General features: G+C 40.9%; 1 protein-coding gene and 1 long non-coding RNA gene across 6 annotated transcripts in view; one reads left to right on the plus strand and one right to left on the minus strand.

Moving 5' to 3' along the window:
- CSTPP1 (centriolar satellite-associated tubulin polyglutamylase complex regulator 1) overlaps nt 1-23231 on the minus strand; it is a 156960-nt gene that overhangs the window by 45424 nt on the left and 88305 nt on the right. The window lies entirely within an intron of this gene.
- LOC132242316 (uncharacterized) lies at nt 1602-21486 on the plus strand. The gene is made up of 2 exons (XR_009454556.1): nt 1602-1993; nt 21004-21486. It is a non-coding gene; the product is annotated as an uncharacterized LOC132242316 (long non-coding RNA).

Below are 23231 nucleotides of genomic sequence, written 5' to 3' on the forward strand. Positions count from 1 at the left end.
CTGGGGATTTCTAGACCTTATGTTTTCTGGTTCCTACTTTAATCTAGGATCATGGTATCCTGCTAAAGAAAAAGTTATAAAGGCTTTTCTGCCTCTGCTGAGCCCTTTCTCTGTCTGACAGCAGACAAGCAAAGGAAGGCACTAACAAATAAGAATTGAGGAGAGAGGAACAGAACCAGGCTATTGTCCTAGAGTTTACAGTTTCACAAGCAAATGGCTTAGGTAGCACAGAATACCATATAGGGAGGAACACACATGTTTTCTTTTGTAAGATGAGCACCACCATTTTTGTAGGGTTCAGAGGAGACATATTAAACCATGAGTTGCTCTTCAGAAGATGCAGAGTCGCAAATAAGACCTCCCACAAACAGTCTTCAAGTAACATGAGAAATTCATATTTTATTTAGCAGTCATGGAAACTGACCACATCTTAGGACTATCCATACTTGAAACTTACCATAAGTGAGTGGGGATTAGAGGTTGGCAAACTCAATAAAAAATACTATCTAAAAGGGCTTTTCTCTGTAGACTAGCCTTGGGCTCATTTAATTCTCCCAATTAAACCAGCGTTAAAATTCCCTCAGAACAAAATGCAACTTATTTGTTCTAAAGAATAAGTGACTTTAAGAGATAACTTGTTCATCTCATACTTTCAAACATAATGTACATAATTCATTCCTCATAGCCAGACTTTATTCTATTAAAAACAAATAAATTCAGGGAAGGACATCCTGAAATACTGCTTACGAACTCAGTATGACATTGAAATACATCATCTCTAATAAATTTGCCCTCATGTGTGACCTCAGTCTTTCACACTGCAAAGTTTGTTTCCTTTTGGTTTGAAGCGATAGAGATGAGCTAATGATGGGTTAAAGGCTTTAACTTTAATTCAGAATTCCCAGAGCCAAAAGATACACCCTAGATCAATACAAACACATTAAGGCAAAGATCAAAGTACTATATACATTGAGCTCAACTAGCTGCTGATACAGAAATATTATCCTAGCAGCTTCTTTTGCTATAAACTGGAAACAAATTTGAGAGAGGCAAAAATAAAACCAAAAAATCCAAAACTTGACATTTAGCCTCAAAGAAAAAGAAACTATAACTATTCTGGACTAAAATAGGAACTAGAAGATACAAGGTATGAAAATTTCAAAAATGACTCTTCATTACAGAAGAGTCATTTAAATGAAAAATCATTTCCTACTAGATGCCACAAAACAGAAACAAATGGGGTGGGGGGAGAGGGGCAAATCCTTTAAAGTCTTGGACATCAGAAAGAAAGAACTAAATTGAAAATACTCCAGCTTAGACTAGGTGGGGAAAGAGAGCCCGCCAAAACCTTGCTCATATTGGTTGCAGCAGCTGTCCATGAACTGGAAAGGACAGTGAGTAGAAGTGAGCATGGCCATGTTCCAATCTTGATTTGTTAATTTCAACAGTATTTACCTTATTCTAGCAACATAACTAGTTAAAGAAACAATTCTAGATCCAGGAAAAGGCTAATTTTTCTCATTGGCAGGTGACCAAAGGAAACACATTCTCCAACGAGCAGTATAATGAGGCAATAAAAATAAGGATGTACTTATCAAACATTTTTATCTAAGGTGCTCAAAACATTTTTGCCAATATTACACCTAGTTCCTACTTCCCCTTCACAACCTTCCCCACAACTATGGGAGGAAAAACAAGCTTTTTGTAGGAAGGATGTCTCCTCTGCATATTGATATAAGTCTGAGTACAACTTTAGGAAAATAACTTTCCAAAGAAGGTGTGGGTGGGGACTCCTGGGATTCTCCAGGGCGCCAGATCCTCCAAGCACACCACACCGGTAAAGGCCGTGCTCCACCACTTCAAAGGCCGTGCGGTAGAGTTCATCTTGGCAGACATGGATGCTACCAAGAAGAGCAATTCTTCATTTGGGCCAGGAACCAAAAGGGAGAATTCAGAAGGGAGAGTAAGAAGACATTTTCCCATCCAGATATAAGTAAGGAAACAGATCCACTGACTCATTATTTCTTTTTTCTACAGGTGGTATTATTATCCTGGTTTTAAGCTCAATGAACAGTAGTACGGAAAGTTAAGTTTTTGAGATAAATAATGCAAAGTTACAAAGAAGGTCTGTGACAGAGTTACAGCATCCAGGGGTTAATTTCAAATAGCGATTGATGTGGGTTATCAGAAGAGCCCTTAGAGGTTTGAGAATTGGAAACTAGGGAAATATATATATATATATATATATATATATATATATATATATATATATCTCCTATCTAATAAAAGAGAAACATGGTAATTAGCATATGACCACTACCCTTCCCATTGGCTAATCAGGGCGATATGCAAATTAACTGCCAGCCAAGATGGCGGCTGGCAGCCAGGCAGCTGGAAGCGAACATGAGGCTTGCTTGCTTCAGTGATGGAGGACTCCAACATTCCCCGCCTGCCTTGCCGGCCTCTGAGCTTGCAGTTTGAAACATTGTAACAAATATAGAAGCTAAAGAAAACCCCAGAAACCTGCTTTCAGCAGCCGGGATCTCAGAGCTGGAGTTATACATTGTTTCGATTATAGAACCTAAACAAACCAGATACCTGCTTTCAGCAGCAGAGGCCTCAGAGCTGGAGCCAGAGCTAAAGCTGGCCCAGAATAAAAAAAAAAAGAAAAAAAAGGAGCAGTTGGGAGCTTCAGTCACCTGCCAGCCTAAAAACAGCCCTCAGCCCCTCACCCAGACTGGTTAGGCACCTCAGTGGGGACCCCCACCCTGATCCAGGACACCCTTCAGGGAAAACCAGCCAGCCCCTCCCATGCACCAGGCCACTATCCTATATAGTAAAAGGGTAATATGCCTCCCAGCACCGGGATCAGCGGAGCTGCGAGGCCTCCCAGCACTGGGATCAGTGGAGCCGAGAGGCCTCCCGGCACCGGGATCAGCGTGACAGGGGGCAGTGCCCAAACCCCGATTGCCCTGCGGCCCTGTGTGTGTCAGGGGGCTGGGCCACAACTTCCCTATCCGCCCTGCTCTGTTCGTGACAGGGGAAGGCGCCCCAACCTCCTGATCAGCCCTCTCTGTGCCTGATACAGGGGGGAGCTCCCCAACCCTCTGATCGCCCTGCGGCTCTGTGTGTGACAGGGTGCGGTGCCCCAACCCCCTGATGGGCCCTGCTCTGTGCGTGACAGGGGGGAGCTCCCCAACCCCCCTGATGGGCCCTGCTCTGTGCGTGACAGGGGGGAGCTCCCCAACCCCCTGATCGACCCTGCTCTGTGCGTGACAGGGTATGGAGCCCCAACCCCCCTGATGGGCCCTGTTCTGTGCGTGACAGGGGGCAGCGCCCCAACCCCCTGATTGGCCCTGCTCTGTGCGTGACAGGGGGTGGAGCCACAACCTCCCCATCGACCCTGCCTTGAGTGTGACAGGGGGCGGTGCCCCAACCCCCCAATCGGCCCTACCCTGAGCGTGCCTGAGGGTGGCATCGCAACCTCCCAATCCGCCCTGCTCTGTGCATGACAGGGGGCAGCGCCCCAACTCCCCAATCAGCCCTGCTCTGAGCCCGACCAGGGGCAGCACCTAGGGATTGGGCCTGCCCTCTGCCACCCAGGAGCAGGCCTAAGCCAGCAGGGCGTTATCTCCCGAGGGGTCCCAGACTGCGAGAGGGCACAGGCTGGGCTGAGGTACCCCCCTTCCTCCCCGAGTGCACAAATTTTTGTGCACTGGGCCTCTAGTATATATATAACAAATGAATAGGAAGACCTAATTGGCCAATTGTTTATCACAATACAGTGGTCCAACCTCAAGGGAACAGATATCAGAAACAATTTTATAGCCTTGGCTGGTGTTTCCCAGAGGTTAGAACATTGGCCTGTGCACGGAGGGGTCACAGGTTCAATTTCCAGTCAAGGGCATTTACCTGGGTTGCCGTTTGCTCCCCAACCTCTATCAAGTGAGATCAGGAGGCAAGCAGTTGATGTGTCTCTCTCACATCGATGTTTCCCTCCCTCTCTCCCTCCCTCCCACTCTCTGAAAAGCAATGGAAAAAATATCTTCAGGTGAGGATCAACAAAAAATAAATAAAAAATTTTACAATGCAAGGTTAAGTTCTATTTGTTCCATAGTTTTGTACATGCTGTTATACTATATTCCTGATGGGTTGTTAGACAGTTAGGCAATAAAGGTAGTGAGTATGTCACAGATTGTTGGCCTGAAGTTTGAGGAATATAGTTAAAATAAAACAATCATTTCTTTGCTCTGTATTCCAAGTCGTGGCCTTTTCTGGGCCTCTGGGAGCCGGGAGCCGGTCCATCCTTGCTGTTTCAAGGGACCTGGCATATATGGCATACTGTTCTTAATATGTTTGCTCACCTTCTTGGCGCTATGTGTTTTAACCAAGGTCACCTCTCCGAGAAAGGTTGTTTCCCCAGGTAGGGATTTTTCCCTGAAGTTAGGGAGAGGATAAAACCCCTTAACTAAGTGCCAGGCAGGTAGTTAATCACTTTAACTACAAACAATCACACTTAAGCTACATAATCTTTACTCCCTGGAATGGAGATAAGAAACGCCCTAACCTTTGGAATAGAGATTGATAGGATTGGAATCAACTGGTATAAATACAGATGTAAGAAGACAACAGGACATAGAACCTAGAGACAGAACCTAGGGAGAGAACATGGCAAAAGATCCTGGACAGAACCTGGCTACAGAACTTGGCTGGAGAACCTAGACAGAACCTGGCTACAGAACCTGGCAACAGAACCTGGCTGGAGAACATAGTGAGAGAACATGGCTAGAGATCCTGACCAGAACTTCGCTGGAGATCCTGACCAGAACTTGGCTAGAGATCCTGGCTAGGCTGCTGATCAACTGAATGCTGTCTCTGTGTCATTCCTTCTTCGCCGACTCCGTCCACACCTTTGGGGACCCCTGAAACTGCTAGGGTTGGACCCCAGCAGGCACAGATGTCTGAAGTCCTGCTCTAGACTAGATGAAGAGACTTTCTCCCCAGAGTGGCATGCTGGGCACTAAGTAAGTTCCTTGCTTCATTGGGGCATCTAGAAGAAGCCAAGGGGGCTGCACTCAAGTACTAAATATTGTGGACAGGATGATTTGAAATTTCACGTTTGCGATGGCTTAAAGTAGATGCCTTTTATAAAAAGAAACCATAAAGCCCTAAGTCCTCTGTGCTTGAATTTTGGAACCATTTTAATAGTAATCTTCTCCTTATTTTTTTCTGCTAGGCCCTGATATTGCAGAAAGACATTAGAATGATATAACTGAGATGGGATTTTTAAAAAGTTGCTTATTGCCCTGACCAGTTTGGCTCAGTGAATAGAGCGTCGGCCTGTGGACTCAAGGGTCCCAGGTTCAATTCCTGTCGGGGGCATGTGCCTTGGTTGCGGGCACATCCCCAGTGGGGGGTGTGCAGGAGGCAGCTGATCGATGTTTCTCTCTCATTGATGTTTCTGACTCTCTGTCCCTCTCCCTTCCTCTCTGTAGAAAATCAATAAAATATATTTAAAAAAATAAAAAAAGTTGCTTATTATGTACAAATTGCTAATTATAAAAAGTCACAGGGATGTAAAGTACAACATAGGGAATATAGTCAGTAATACTGTAATAACTATGTATAATGTTATTATCGGGTGGTCACTTCATAAGTTATATAAGTGTTTAAATCATTATGTTGTATATCTAAAACTAATATAATATTGTATGTCAACTATAAGTAAAAAACAAAAATTTATTAAAAAGAATAAAGACAATTTTTGTATACATGTTAAAAAGATGCTTATTTTTTATAAGAAAATCAGATTGAATATTACCAACTAATCAGTTACCACTTATGAATACATAGGTCATGATAAAAATAATTAGGATGAAAGGAATCTTTACGATTCCATGAAACCAAAGTTTGTAAATACAATTTTCGATTGCTTGAGATAAACCCAGGAAATCTGAGTGTGACCTTGGTTTGTCATGTCAAGACACCCAATTAATGATTGCTCCCCTTCACCCAGGCTTATACCTGTAGGCAAGAAAGCAATTAAACTTTCGTTAAAAATCAATTATCTGTCCACATTTATGAAGTACCTAGAATAGGCAAATTCACAGAGACAGAAAGTAGAGCAGAGGTTACCGAGGCTGGGGGTGGGGTAGGGAGAAATGAAGAGATATTGTTTAACAGAGCAGAGTTTCAGTTTCAGACAATGAAAAAGTTCTGGAAATGGATAGTGGTGACGGCGAGGCAACATTGTGAATGTACTTAATGCCACTTAATTATACACATCAATGGTTAAAATGGTAAATTTATTATGCACATTCACCACAATAAAAATGATCTTATTTCTTAATTTTTTTAATTTACTTTTTGCTAATCCTCACTGAGGATATTTCCCCCGATTGACTTTTAGAGAGAGGGAGGGAGGAAAGGAAGGGGAGAGAGAGAGAAAGAGGCACAAACATCGATGTGAGAGAGACACATCAACTGGTTGCCTCCTGCATGTGCCCTGACCACTGGGCCAGGGACTGAACCTTCAACACAGGTACATGCCCTTAACTGGGACCCTTCAGTCTGTGGGCTGAAGCTCTAACGACTTAGTCACACTGGCCAGGGCAAAATGATCTTATTTTTAAAAATATCCAGATAAAAGGTTCTTCAATCATTCTTTTATAATATGTAGCCTAGGCAGTTCCCCAAATTTGTCTGTTCATCAAAATCATTTGGGGTGTTCATTAAAGCTCCAGATTCTCTGGCCATACCCCAGTCTCACTATTTGGGAACTACTGGGTCCTAAGATAGGATCATGAAGAGATAGTTGGATGTTGTCTGTATTGGGACACAGTAGTGCCAATTCAAGAAGTTTATTTACTAACCTTTAGACTTCTTCCCCTGCCCTGTTTTTGTTTTGTTTTTTCCATTTTTTTTATTGTAGTAAAATACTGTAACAAAAACTGATCATTTTTACCATATTTCAGTGTATAGTTCGGTGTTGTTAAGTGCATTCACACTGTCATGAAACCATCACCACCATCCATCTCCAGAGCTCTTTTCTTCTTGCAAGGCTGAAACTCTAAACCAGTGATGGCAAACCTTTTGAGCTCGGTGTGTCAGCATTTTGAAAAACCCTAACTTAACTCTGGTGCCGTGTCACATATAGAAATTTTTTGATCTTTGCAACCATAGTAAAAACAAAGATTTATATTTTTGATATTTATTTTATATATTTAAATGCCATTTAACAAAGAAAAATCAACCAAGAAAATGAGTTCGCGTGTCACCTCTGACACTCGTGTCATAGGTTTGCCATCACTGCTTTATACCCATTAAATGACAACCTCCCATTCCACTCTTCCTGGCAACCACTCTTTTACTTTCTGTCTTTATGATTTTGACTAATGTAAGTACCTCTTATAAATTGAATCACATAGTGTCTGTCCTTTTGTGACTGGCTTATTTCACTCAGCATGATATTTTCAGGTTCATCCACGTTAGAATTTTAGCAATAAATTTTAAAAAATGATCTTATTTTAACTTACTTTTTGTTAATCCTCACTGGAGAACATTTAGCTGCATGCTATATAACATGACACATATTAGAATTTTCTTTCTTTCTTAAGGCTGAATAATATATGTATATACCATAATTTGCTTTGCTGATAGACATCTGAGTTTCTTCCACATTTTATCTATTGTGAATAACACTGCCATAAGAATGCAGGTATACAAATATCTTGTTGAGACCCTGCTTTCAAATTTTTAAAAATATATATACCCAGAGATGGAATTGTTGAATTATATACGAACTAGAGGCCCGGTGCACGGCATTTGTGCACTGGGGGGCGGGAGGTCCCTCAGCCCGTCCTGGGTCCTTTAGCAGTCCGAGAGCCCCATGGGGAGTGGGCCTAAGCAGCAGTCGGACATCCTTAGCACTGCCGCGGAGGCAGGAGAGGCTTCCACCACTGCCGCTGTACTCGCCAGCTGTCAGCCTGGCTTATGGCTGAGCAGCGCTCCCCTTATGGGAACGCACTGAGCGTTGAGCGTCTGCATTGAGCTTCTGCCCCCTGGTGGTCAGTGCACATCATAGTGACTGGTCGTTCCACCATTCAGTCGATTTGCATATTAGCCTTTTATTATATAGGATTCTCTGTTTAATTTTCTGAGGAATTACCAAAATGTTTTCCATAGAAGGTATATCATTTTACATTCCCACCAACAGTGTGCAAGGGCTCCAGTTTCTCCACATCTTAGCCAACACTTGGTAATGCTTTTTAAAAAATAGTAGCCATCCTAATGGGTGTGAGGTGGTATCTCATAATTTTGATTTACAATTCTCTAATGATTAGTGATGTTGAGCATCTTTTCATTTCATTCATGGCTTATTGGTCATTTGTATGTCTTCTTTGGAGAAATGTCTATTCAAGTCTTCGTCCATTTTTTATAGAGTTGTTGTTTGTTGTGGTTGATATCATTGTGTTTTAATAGTTGTCAGATTTAATTTACATAGAGAAGGGTCTAGTTTAAGCCTCTGATATAAAAGCTGTTTTTTTGTTGTTGTTTTTTTAAAAAATATATATTTTATTGATTTTTTACAGAGAGGAAGGGAAGGGGAGAGTTAGAAACATGGATGAGAAACATCCATCAGCTGCCTCTTGCACACCCCCTACTGGGGATGTGCCCGCAACCAAGATACATGCCCTTGACCGGAATCGAACCTGGGACCTTTCAGTCCACAGGCCGACGCTCTATCCACTGAGCCAAACCGGTTATGGCTATAAAAGCTGTTTTTGAGAGACAGTACACTGTTGTTTCATTAAGATTAACCAGATATTAAGAGCCCACTCTACCAGGCATTGGGCTAGGGCCCTAGGAACATAAAACTCAATAAAGCATGGGCTCTGTGATTAAAGAACTTAAAGTCTAATGGAGACGACAAACACCTGATTTAAAAACATGTTGCTAATGTAATGAGAGGGAACTTAGGAACAGACAGACAGGATTGTGGTGGGTTGAGGTAGAGGACTGCTGAGGGAAGGTTTCTAGAGAAGATGAATACTGAAGTGGGAGTTCATCCAGGTGAAAAGATGGGGTGGTGGTATTGCAGGCAGAGCCTAAACAAAGGCAACTTGATGGGAAACAACATGTAAGATGAGGGGAACAACTATATTAACTTGAGTTAATTTGATTATAGAGTAATTTTAAGGCAAAGAGTTGCTGGAATTGAGGCTAAAGAAGGAGGCAGAGATTAGGTTACAGAAATCCTTGTGTGCTTTATTCTATATACTAGAGGCCCGTTGCAGGAAGATTCCTGCAAGAATAGGGCTTCCTTGGTCTGACTGCACCGCCAAGCCCCGCTGCCCAGGGCTGCACACAGGGGTCCCGGCTGGCGGTGGGGCTACACACGGGGGTCCCGGCTGGTGGCTCGCGCTGGCCCGCCCTGCCTGCAGTATGCAAATTAGCCGCCATCTTTGTTGGCAGTTAATTTGCATACAACTCTGATTGACTAATGGGCATAGTGAAGGTACAGTCCATTAGCATCTTTGTCTTTTATTAGATAGGATAATGGAGCATATTTATTTATTTATTTATTTAAAGAACAAATTACTATTTATTAATTAAATTAATTTATTTAATTGATTTCAGAGAGAGGAAAGGAGAGGGAGAGATAGAAACATCAATGAGCCCTAGCCGGTTTGGCTCGGTGGATAGGGCGTTGATTCTGGTCAAGGGTACATGCCCAGGTTGTGGGCTTGATCCCCAGTGGGGGCATGCAAGAGGCAGCCAATCAATGATTCTCTCTCACCACTGATGTTTCGATCTCTCTCTCCCTCTCCCTTCCTCTCTGAAATGAAAAAATATATATAAAAAAAAGAAAAAAGAAAAGCAACATCAATCATGAGAGAGAATCATTGATCGGCTGCCAACTGCATGCCCCCTACTGGGGACTGGGAATCAAACCAGTGAATTCCTGGTTCATGTATGGGTCAACACTCAACCACTGAGCCACACTAGCTGAACAGTGTGGCACCTTTAAATTGTTTTAAGTAAAAAAAATAGCAGCATAGTCAGATTTCCTTTGTAAATAGATCACTTGACTACAAAAAAAGGAGCAAAATGGATGGGAGAAACTGCAAAGGTTCAAATAAGAACTGGGGCAATGATAATGGGAACCAAGAGAACAGGTCAGGGATACAAGGACTATTCTGAAGGTAAGATAAGGGAAACCTCTTAGCTGACTGCATGTGAGGGGGGAGGGGAAACAGGCATATCTATATATATAAAGGCCAACCTCCCGTGGTCTCCCCTCCCCAGCCGGCCCTAACCCCGATCAGCGGCCCCAACCCCATCGGGGGTGGGGCTGGCCAACCTCCCACGGCCCCTCCCCCCAGCCGACAGGCCCCAATTGGGACAGCCAGACTCCACCCATGCATGAATTCATGCACCGGGCCTCTAGTAGAATGATAAGTCTATACTTCTGGGAACTGATATGGGGAACCCAAGAGGTCAGGCAGTTCAAGGATGGAGGGTGAGGAGATGTGTGTTTGACATGTTGAAAATGAGGTGACTGTCAGACACACAAGTAGAGAAATGAGGACTCTGGATGTATGGGTCTGGTTTTCAGGGGGATTCAGGGCTAGAAATATAAATTTAGAAGTCATTTGTCTAAGGCAGTAAGAAAAGTCAAGAGACAAGACTGCTCAGTAACTATGTATAGTGAAAGTAGTCCTGAGCCAAGTATGGAACCCTGGGAAATACCACTATTTAAGATGAGGGTAGAGGAAGAATAACTTGAGAAAGACACAGAGGAGAACTGGTCAGAGACGTAGGAAGAAAGAGGTAGTGGAAAAGGTATAACTTTGAAGCCAAACAGAATCAGTTTATAATCTCTTCTCTAGCCCTGGCCCAGTAGCTTAGTTGGTTAGAATGTCATCCCTAGAGCCATATGTCAAGGTTGTGGGTTCAATCCCTGGTCAGGGTACATGCTAGAATCAACCAAAAGATGCATAAATAAATGTAACAACAAATTAATGTTTCTTTCTCTCTCTCTCTCTCTCTCTCTCTCTCTCTCAAATCAATATATTAAATTTATTTTTTTTAAAGAAAAGGACTAGGAATTCATAGTTGTTAAAAGTGCACCAGGTCCATTTTTGGCTCAAGGAAGATATGGAAGTTTTATATGGCAGGTGGTGAAAAAGTCCTGGAATGCCTCAAAACACTAAAATCAGAAAGAAAAGAAAAAATCTGTATGACTCAAAGATTAGTTTGGCAGAGATTTTTTTTTTCTACTGAAAGCTACACATGTATTACATCATCCTGGCAGAACTGATTTTAATGCTCTATAAGCTTCAATGACGCAAGTATCATTTAAGGCTTTGATGGGAGAGAAAAAAGGGTGTTTCAAGTCCCTCAAACAATTTACTGCTCTAGTATTTCTAATAATCGTGTGAGTATTTTTCTTTTTGACTAGGGAGCAAAGGAAAATGGAAACCTGTGGAAACAAGAGAACAAAGTTCACAAATGAAATCCTATCAAATTTTGGCAACTGAAATGAAACTCACCCTTACTCCTGTAAAAAACTCACCCAGTGATTTTTAAGTGTCATAAGGGCTCTTAAGGCTGAGATAACAATGACGGAAAAGTCTTTCAGGAGAAACATGCAGTGATGACTGCATCTGGCCTCGGTCATGCCCTGTAGGCCATTTCCCCTCAGAAAACGATTTTTCTAATTAGAGCAATGAGCTGAAAAGGACAAAGTATGAAGCAAATAAGCCGTGAAACCAGTATCTGAAGTGTGTATTAGATTCCGATGGCTGCTGTAACGAATTACTAAAACTTGGTGGCTTGAAACAACTAAAATTTATTCTCTGGAAGCCAGAAATCCAAAATGAGTCTTACAGGGCTAACATCAAGGTGTTAGTAGGACTGACTCCTTCTGAAAGGCTCTAGGGGAAAATGTTTCCTTGTCTTTTCCATTGTCTAGAACTGTCCACACTTGTTTTGGCCCTGTAACACATCATCTTTCCTCACCTCCTCTTCCAGCTTCACATTGCCTTTTTCTTCTGTCATCAAATCTCCCTCAGTCTGCCTGCCTCTCTCTCTCTCTCTCTCTCTCTCTCTCTCTCTCTCTCTCTCTCTCTCTCAAAATTGATTGGTTTTATTGATTTTAGAGAGAGAAGAAGGGAGGAGAGATAGAAACATCAATGATGAGAGAGAAACATCACTGATCAGCTGCCTCCTGCACCCCTCCCCGCCCCCCACTGGGATCAAGCCCACAACCTGGGCATGTACCCTGATGGAGAATCAAACCAGTGACCTCTTAGATATGGGTCAACGCTCAACCACTGAGCCACACCCGGACGGGCCAGTCTGCCCCTTGTAGGGACATTTGTGATTACATTTAGGGTCCACCTGGACAATCAGAATAATCTCCTCCATCTCAAGATCCTTAATCCTATCCGCAAAGGGTTGTGGATTTTTTTATTATTTTTATTTTTATTTTTGCCACGTAAGGTAACATTTACAGGTTCCAGGGATTAGGACCTAGATATCTCTGGGTACCATTATTCAGCCACAGGGTGAGACAAATGATAACTTTTTATAGTTATATTTTCCCATTTGATATGGGAAAAGGGTCACATGAATAAGAGAAATAAAGGAGGGGAATCCTCATCCATTCTTTGAAAATAAGTTAGAAGGTACAATATCATTCCTCCTCAGAAAGGGTAAGCCTCGTTACCATAAAACAGCCTCAGATACTAAACCTGGACGGAGGTACTTAGACCTGAGTTTGATTCTGGGCTTTGTCACTTACTGTATGAACAATGTCAGGCAAATGATTTGACTGCTGTGCCTCAATTTCCAAATCTTTAAAATGAAGGCAATAATAATATGTCTCAAATGGTGGTTGCGAAGATTTAGTACTATAACACATGTAAAGATTTAACACGGTTCCTGGCACATGGTAAGTGCTCATTAAATGATAGCTCTTGTAATGATTTTATATTCACAGAACAGGCTGTACAACTTTCATAATGCTGGACTGAACATGGTATTTTCAGAGGCCTCTACTGACCCCTTCTTCTATGTGCATTCTATATGTCAATAAATAAACCTTCCTTAAGTGTCAAAACTTTTAAAAAAATTTTAAGCATATTTGATACAAATATCTCTAAACTGTATCATAAATTTTCTTGACTTACTAAAAAAGGATGATAGTTATCTTTTTGTTTATGAACTCTGGCTTGACATTATAAATACAGTATTGCTTATTGTCGTAGACCGTAACAGAAAGATACCATCAAAGAACAAAAAGATTGGTAAAGCCATTTCTTTGTCTTCTACATGGTAAATGGCCTTAAAATACTGTTTGCTGGTTTTTAATATGGATTTTCTCTTCACTGTTTGGATTTCTAGTGACTCTCTTTTCTGATAACATTATCACAACTGCCAGGGGCTAAGGCTAGCAACATTTTAGACCCCCCTCACTACTTTTTATCTTCTGTCGCTGACCTGATCAATATTTGAAGGTCATGCATTTGTGAGTGAGGAGGCTCCCTGTGAAACTCCCAGGAGGCTTACTGCCTCGCCTGCAAAGACACATATGAACTCTGGAAACTTTGGCTCCTTAGAGACCATTTTTACTTATTTTCAAATTGGTGACTATATTCTGAAACCTTAGAAGTCTGATGGCTATGTTGGTAAAATACTAAGGAGAGTTCAACATGTCAGACACTAGCCTGAGGATCTAATGTTTAATGAAAATCAAAACACGAGTAAATTAACCAGTTTAAGGTGTGACAAAAGCTTGAATGTAATGATCTTATCTTACCAAAGTGGCCCAGTAAATTACTCTGTCCACCTGGGGTTTCAGGCTTCTTATGTTTTTGTTTACAATGAACATCAGACAATCCTTGAGGCTAATAATGGACATTATGTACCCATATGTATACAAATGTATACATAAACAGAGGAAATCTAGATTACCCAGTGACTTAGCCATATTAATTCTTGCTTCTAAATTTTTACTGTCAACATCAACTCTCCTGTTTGAGCTCTTTGTTGACATTATACCTTTTGTTTGTTGGTTTACTGTGCACCCTGGGTCACCCCCCACCCCCAACCCACCCCCATTATTCCTTGCCCTCAGTGAAGTTGTGTAAACTGGCAAGTCTTCTTATCTTTTTTTTTTTTTTTTTTAAGTCTTCTTATCTTTGCTGTAGGCCAGGGCCCCTCTTTCTGTCAGTCTTAGCTGTGGTCCATTTTTTAACAGAAAGGAGAGCAGGACATGCAGAAAGACAAACTAGTATATTACACAATTAAAATGCAATGAATTCTCAGATGAGCAATACCCATAGATATTTAAATACAAGTATAAAACTCTTAACAAAACCAAACAAAATCAATTTTTGGATTAACTGTCATTTGAATTATCCATGTCACTGGTATTTGCAGGCTGACTATACATTTTAGGTACGCCTATTAAATGTTACTGCTCTGATGCAATACATGCATTACAAGAATAGTCCATTCATTTTAGTTTACAAAACAGATGTAATGAATCTAGTGATATATGGTGTTTCTTACTCTGTATTTTCCAGGAATTTGAAAAACCATGAGTTTTTCTTGTCTTAACCACAATGGCTTTATAGTTAAGAATCATATGTGTTAGGTATATATTAATAACAGCATAGTAACAACTGCCATTTGTGGATTACCTGTTGTGTGCTAAGCACTATAAAGATTACTTGGTTGTATTATGGTGGTTTTAAGATATGTCCACAAAATCTATGATACTCCCCTCCATTCAAAAGGTGGATCCGAATTCCCTTCCTCTTGAATATGGGCTAAACCTAGTTAATCACTTCTAATGAATAGATTAATGAAAGTGATAGTATGTGACTTTAGAGACTATGTCATAAAAGGCACTGTGGCCTCTCTCTTTCTCTTTCTCTCTCTCTCCCTCCCTACCTCCCTCAGATTACTTTTTCTGGGGAAGCCACTACCATATCATTAGGAACATGTGGTGAAAAACTGGGCTTCCTGCCAACAGTGACATGTCCTATTTAAGCTTTCAGATGACTCCCCAACCCAAATCTTGATTTCAACCTTATGAGGGGCCCAGAGCCAGAACCACCCACGTAAACTGCTCTGTATTCCTGACCCTTGGAAACTGTGTGAATTAATAAATGTTTATTGTTTTAGACCTCCAGTTCTGGGGTAATTTATTATACAGCAATAGATAACACACACATTCCGACCATGGAATAATTTGTATTATTTCCTTGCAAATAAGGATACAAAGGCTCAGGTGTTTAAGTAGTTAAGTAATTTACTCAAGGCCACATAGCTTAGTAGTAGTAGACCTATGACGTTAAGCCCATAGTCCTTGCACTAGCTTATACCACCTATTTCAGGTCCTGTTACTTTCAGTCAGCTTATTGGCTCTCTTTCCCAACTTTGATTAGCTTGCTATCAATGCTCTCATGGAAATAATGGATTAGGAAAAAAAAATTGGCTAAGTACATAGTCCAGGATTATACTTCTGAAGACTTCCCTCCAGAATGACATGAACCCATTCATTAGCACATTTTGGTATGATTGTTCAACCAGTTCTATATCATCCAATCTATATTCCTTCTGCTTGTTCACAAGGATATCATGGAGATGTTGTCAAGGTCTTGTTGAGATCCAATTAAACTAAACACATATAATAAGTATAGCTATACTAAATACAGCTCTCTTCCAATTTAATAGTCTAGTAATCCCTTCAAAAAGGAAATAAATTTGCTTCCTCCTTGTTTAGCATATTGCCATTACCATCATTCATCATTATCACACCCTTCACAATTACCACTGATTTCAATAGATAAATAAGTTCATTATTTTATTTAACTTTCAGGACTACCCTGTGAAGTAGGTTCTTTTATTACTTCTTTTTGTTGTTGTTAATCCTCACCCAAGGATATTTTTTCCATTGATTTTTAGAGAGAGTGGAAGGAATAGAGGGAGAAGAAAGTGGAGTGGGGGAGAGAAACATATCCATTGGTTGCCTCTTACACAAGCCCTGACCAGGCCAGGACTGATCGAACCTGCAACCCAGGTACGTGCCCTTGACTGGGAATTGAACCTGCGATTCTGTGGTACACAGGCCGACACTCTAACAACTAAGTCACACCAGCCAGAGCTATTATTTCTATTTTACCATAAGGAAATTTGGCTTATAGAGATTAAATAATTTGACCAATGTTACTTTACTAAAAAGTGAAAGAACTGGGGTTGAAATCGGGCCTTATTTACCTACCAAGCCTGGGCTCTTTTTCTTTCCCTTTTCCTCTCTACCCTCCTTGTCTTCTCTCCTCTTCCACCCCAACCTTTTCTTCAATAAATTCTGACAGCCTTACAGTGATTACAACTTCCTTTTCTGAATATTTACACAATTTATTCTTTTTAATAAATAGATCATCATCCAAGATGAATGTCAAGGTCATCAAACTTTACTCTGCTGCAATGACCTTCAGAATGTTAGTTCCTTTATTCAGTCATCTGACACTCTGCTGCCTTCACCTCCTCATCCCCTCCCCATGACAACACTTTCTCAAAGACTGCCCAAAGAGAGGTTCAGCCAGCTCATCTACTACTAGGCCTCAGTGCCCTGGAATGTAAACTCGGTCAAGGAACTTTAGCTTTAACCAATTGAGCTACCCAGCCAGGGCAAGACTATTTTTTTTATATGTTACTAGAGGCCCAGTGCATGAAATCGTGCAGGTAGGGTCTCTAGGCTTAGCCTACAATCAGGGCCATCTTCTGCCCATTTGCCAATCCCTGGGCTGAACGCCGCTGCCGGGTGGGATAGGTCGTGGGCTCGCCCCGCAGCTTCCATCAGCACTGCAAGCCCCAGCAGCAGTGGCAGCAGCGCCCGCGTGAGCGGCCAGAGCGGGCAGCGCATTCTATCAGTGGCCAGCCCGGCGCATGCGCATGGAGGTGAAGTCGCCAGCACCTGCTTTCCCGCTGGCCTGAGCCCCCAAGCAGCCAGGGATGAGCTGGGGATCCCAACAGCCTGACAGCCAGCCCAGTCCTCCCGCCACCCACCCCGGTTCCCCTGTTCACCATCTCTGATCCATTGGAGCCTGCAGGCCAGGGGGAGGGACCAAGAGGTCAGCCGTCCGGCCAGCTCGCCAGTCCCCAGTCCTGCCCCACCACCACCCACCCACTTCCCAGTGGTTCCCTGTTTGCTTGTGGGCAAGGGTGGGGGGATGGGAGAGGTGGGGGAGGGGAGGGACCGAGAGGTGGTCAATGCACCTCTGGTGTCTGGTCAAGCAGTCATTTCGGTTGTTACGTTTATGGTCCCTGGCCTTTTATTATATAGGATTGGTTTTAGTATATTCTGATCAACCACCTTGTTGAATTTTCATAATGTTTATAAAGATTTCAGTTTGATTATCTTGGGCTTTCCAGGTAAGTAATCATATCACCTGAAAATAATGTAATTTTTCCTTCTCCTTTAAAATTTTTATGTCTCTTATTTCTTTCTTCTCCTAATAGTATTGACTGATATCTTCAGAAAAATATAAACAATGGTAGAAAACAGTAAATAGTGAAACTGTTTTCATAACTATACCTGGAACTCTTATCTCATATTGCCTCCTTCTGAGAGATAAATATAATATGAAGGTAAATCAAAGATTTAAAATGAATTTCAGATAAATATGAATACATATGATATATGTGAAAAATATACCTGAGAAAAAAATTCTATGTTAAAAAACCCCAGGTTATACAAATATGTTTTCAGCATAATCTCTACTATGTAAAAAAAAAACCCAATGTATAAAAAATATTAGACCAAGAAGAGAGGCCTCAGAAGAAACCTTGATTTGGGCTTCTCACTTCTAGACTGAAAAAATAAATTTTTGCTGTTTAAGCCAAAAACAAAACAAAACTAGAAATAATAAGCAACTATATAAATGGTTGCTGTCAGTAGTGGGTTTATAGATAATTGTTTTCCTGCTTCATGATACTTGTCTGTACTACTACATTTCTACAATACATATGTGTTTCTTCAATGATCGGAAAAACATAAACAGGAAAAAAAGAATTAATCAAGTATACTGCTTTTTGGCTGAATGTGACTTGAAGCTCATGCCTCGATGTTTAAAATTCCTATCACCATGCTCTCCTGACTCAGGGCAGTTTTGGGATCCACATCAAGAATGCTTTATCTATTTTTTTCCATCTGGCTAGGTAGTCTACAGTATAATCCCACAATGATGTCACTTCTCTTCTGCTCTTCTTTTATCTGAATCCAGATGTTCTCTAACATGCTCCCATCTCTGATTTGTGTCTATCCATGCAGCTATATATCTTTTTGATACCAAATTGCTTTGCTTCTCTTAAATCTCTGAAGTATATATATTTTTTGTTGCCCATGAAGCTCCCCACAATACCTCTGAATGACCCCTGATGGAAGTATCCCAAAAGCAAACCTGCTCTTTGGTTCTCCTGAGCATTAACTCTCCTTGGGCAAGAATTTTTCTAAAATTTTTGAACCTGGGATATCTCCTAGGACACTCCAAGGAAACCCCTTACTAGCCAAGATGATGACTAATACAACTTTTGGAGATACAGCATTCTTGGAGTAAGTCCAGAAACCATATTGATTGGCTTTACTACAAAATCATACCATCTAACCTCAACTGAACATTCATGGCTACTGGGTAATCCTTTTAGTCATCTCCTTTTAACTTTGTATTAAATTCCTTATAGCAGCTGTCCCAGACATTTTCCATTCTCAAATTTCCAAACTAACCCTTTGCCCCAACTCCCAACTCTAAGCAGACAAATTATTTTATTGAGAAGAACGAAGACATCTGATTTGTTAATCCTTCAATTTCCTTCTTCTATACCTTAATACTTGTCTGTATCTTCACTTATCCTCACCTCTTCCTTCCCTCTCTCAGAGAAAGAAATCTTTCCCTTCTCTTCCTAGGATTAATCTCTCCAACTGTGTTCTCAAAGACTGCCAGCAGAGAGGTTCAGCCAGCTCATCTACTACTAGGCCTCAGTGCCCTTGAATCGATGTTGTCTCAGTTTCTCTGGGATGATGCTCTATCAATTATCCACCTAAACTTGCATCTTTAATCTTGCCTTGTCTATTAAGTGGTCCCTTAATCTAAAAAATATTTCATAAACTACTCACTACAGCTACTTTTTTCTCCCTTTGGTTTTCAAAGCCAAATTGCTTAGAAGAATGTGCTATATTCATGATTTCCTCTTTCTTACCACCCACTCATTCACTTGGCAGCCCCTTCAATGTTGCTTCTATCACTCTACTAAACTTGTTCCCTTGAAAGCGATGGATGATCTTCCAATAACTATATATTCAAAATACCTTTTCTTGGTTCTCCACCTGAGACAACTGATACTGTTACCCATCCCTTCCTTGAAACTCTCTTGGCTTCTGTATTGTCATATTATGCTATTTCTCTTCTCCTTTCTACATTCTGTTAGTTTCTTCCCTGATTTATCTTCCTTCTCTTATCCTATACAATAAAGAGGTAATATGCAAATTGACCGCCATGCCCTCGCACAAGATGGCCACCCCCATGTGGTCACAAGATGGCCGCCACAAGATAGCTAGCAGGGGAGGGCAGTTGTGGGTGATCAGGCCAGCAGGGGAGGGCAGTTGGGGGGGACCAGGCTGGCAGGAGAGGGCAGTTAAGGGTGACCAGGCCAGCAGGGGAGGGCAGTTGGGGGCAATTGGGCTGGCAGGGGAGCAGTTAGGTGTTGATCAGGCTAGCAGGGGAGTGGTTAGGGGGCGATCAGGCTGGCAGGCAGGTGAGCGGTTGGGAGCTAGCAGTCCCGGATTGTGAGAGGGATGTCTGACTGCCGGTTTAGGCCCAATCCCACAGGGCCACCAGGAAGAGGTGAGGTCCCAGGTTGGAGAGGGTGCAGGCTTGGCTGAGGGACACTCCCCCTCAGTGCATGAATTTCGTGCACTGGGCCTCTAGTCTTTAAATATAAGCACTCCTCAAAATTCTACCCTTATCCCTCTCTCACACACACTTTCATTCCTCATCCATTCATATGATTTAACTACTGACTATATTTCCACTTCCAGTCTCTATATCAGTCTTGAATCCCTGCTGGACAAGTTCATTTGAGAGGTTTACTGGCTTTTCAAATTCAGCTGACTCCAAACCAAACTATGCTAACAACTCTTTTAACCATCTCCACATAACAAACTCACCAAGTCTTTTGTTTTTCACTTTGCATTTTTTAATAATATGCTTATGCTGCTATTTCTTGATTTTTAAATTTTAGACATTATCTTTGGATTCTTAGTTGAAGATGACAAATGATTTTTTTCACTACCCACACACACTTCCCATCCCCTATTTTCAATATAGATATAGTACCAATTTTAGCTTTAAAATAATCAGTACGTACATTTTTATGGCTATGTAAATATTATTCACAGCCAAGCCACAGGGTATATTATTATTACATTTTCTTTTTTTAAATTCTTCTATGTTTTAATAGAAGAAGAAAGGTGTAGGAATACATTAATTACAAAATAAAAGACCATACAAAAAGTTATTGGCTGAATGAAGAACAAGCTTATGGACAGAGGTGGCAGGATTATAGAACACATGTACTGAAGTCTTCCATCCTCTATACACTAAAGTAATGACATGTTCATAACAGTCATAGTTTTTACATCATGTTAGAGTTATATAGAATAATTATATTTATTTTTCTAGGCTCTCCTTTTTAAAATGCTCAGGTATACTAAAATATAGTTTATAATATATCAAAATAAAGATATGAAATAAACTTGGCAATAAAGCACATTTCTCTACCACAAATCATTTTTGCTTATTATTCTAGATAAGCTGGTTTCCCTGCTGTCCGTTCAAATACCGTTATTATTATTATTATCACTCAGTGCTCAAGCAGCCTAAAATGCCCTCTTCCTTCCTCCTAGTGAAACTCTGCCCATCTTTCCAGGTCCGGCCCAAACCTCCTTTCTTCAACGAAAGCTTCCACGTGACCTCTCCTCTTCCTGGTGGCCTGCAGTACTTCTTTGATGACATATCCTGACACCTGATTAAACTCTACACCAGACCAACTAGATGTGGCCAGACCACAGCCTCCTTTTCTATACCTCATAAGTTCTAGTACCATTTTGGGCATTCAGCTGATGGTCAAATTGTTTTTTCTTCAAAAAACAATAGCTTTATTTTCATTATGATTATAAACATGTTACAGGGTCATTATTTTAAAACTCAAACCATACAGAAAAGTGTGAAGAAAAAAGTAAAACCTCAACACTGAGAGAAAACCACTAATAACATTTTGGTAAACCTCTTTTCAAACATATTTGTATGCATGTAAACCTACACAGACATAAAGATATGTAATTTTATATATATGGTATACCATATCATGCTGTTCTGCAACTTGAGACAATAATTATAGATTTGAAATGTCTGCCTAGAATTTTATCACTTCCTTGTCCATCGCTTCCTGAATTTATTTTATAAGTAGATATATACTTCCAAGAAATTATTGGCCGATTAGCATGACAAATAAGGTTTTGAACACTGAAATTATAGAATTTTCAGATTACCAATTCTTTTGTCATCCTATCCAAGTGATTATAACATGATTAACTTCATTCATTTGTTCATATTTTTAAAAATATGGTCAACTGGTAAACATTTTCGTGACTACCCATTAACCTTTGTATGTTTTGTTGCATATCTTTCCTGAAGTTTTAATCAGCGAATACATTCTTACATTCTTCCTGCGAGTGTCGTAGGTGGTGATAAATGCTCTCTGGATCAGTTTCGTCTCATTTGTACCACCATCCTAGCACTAAAATACTTTAAAATGATAGTGGTGATGGCAGAGCCTACTTTGTATAATTTGTGCATGTAAAATCCATCAATATTGGGTTTTCGAGAAATGATAATTTAAAGTTCTAAAGGTCCTTTTTGGTCCCATGTATCTAGAAAAACAGCTTGCAAACCACAAAGTTCCTTCTCATCAATCTCCATGCCAGATGAGAATTTCCAGAGCTGGTTTTTAAATCAGGGCAAGAGGAAAAGAACAGGGTAAGGAATCCTTGGCTGCAACAGCCGGCTTCAAAGAATTCAGTGCTGGGAACAGCAGCCAACTGGGTGCGACTGACTGCACCCTTGCACCGAAGCCAGAGAACAAAGATGAAGGGCAAGGAAATTAAGGAGATTCTTGAAGTGACTTCCCATGAGGAATCTCAGACCTACCACACCCAGTCCCTTCATCTTAGTAAATAACTCAGCAAAACTGCAAATGGATTTAGCTGAGTCCCTGTAAGAACCTCTCCCTCAAAGTGGGGGATTTCTTCCTATTGCTGCTACATGCAACTTCCCAAACCCACGCTTGCCTGCAGGGGAAGTGTGTGCTCTCCCAAGTCATGGCATGTTTATCAGAAGATGAACAAACAAACAGCAAATAGCTCTTGGAGGTTTTCTCTACATCCTGGCAGCAGAAGGAGAGCAGCTGTTGCATGGTTAAACTGGGATTTGGCCTTTTTAATATAGTTTTTAAAGTTTGTAATTGAAGCCCTACTTTCTGTCTCTATCTGATGATTAAATTGAAATTTCAACTGCTCCTTCCAACACAGGCTGAACTTATTGGAAATGGACTATAAATAAGCATGGCCTATCCAACCATCCACCAGGCATTTAGTAACTTATTTACCCAGCATTTACTGAGCACCTACCACAAGCAATGGCACTGACTGGAGATTCAGAAATAAAACATGCTGTCGCAGCCCCAATGGAGCTAACAATGACAAAAGCAACTGGCATCGATGGAGCAGTTATGAGGTGCCAAAATTACTAAATACTTTAGTCCATTATTTCATTTCATTCTTACAACATTGAAGTAGAATACGATCCATATTACAGATGAGAAAAGTAAGGCCTAGAAAAAGTAACTTGACTGTCACATAGCTATATACAATAAAAAGGCCACTTGAACATAGAGCTATTTAAGTCTTTCTCTCTAGCGCTTCCCATAAAGTTTGATAGTACAAATTTAGAATCTAGATGGGGAGGTAGCAAAGACATAAACACTGATTTATTTTTAATCCCATGCAATATTTTAGTAAAGAGATTATATGTTTGCCAGTAAACATACCATTTAATATAAGAAATCTCTATATATTAAAGGCTAATATGTAAAGTGTC

Source organism: Myotis daubentonii, chromosome 9, assembly GCF_963259705.1.
Source record: "Myotis daubentonii chromosome 9, mMyoDau2.1, whole genome shotgun sequence".
NCBI lineage: Eukaryota > Metazoa > Chordata > Mammalia > Chiroptera > Vespertilionidae > Myotis > Myotis daubentonii.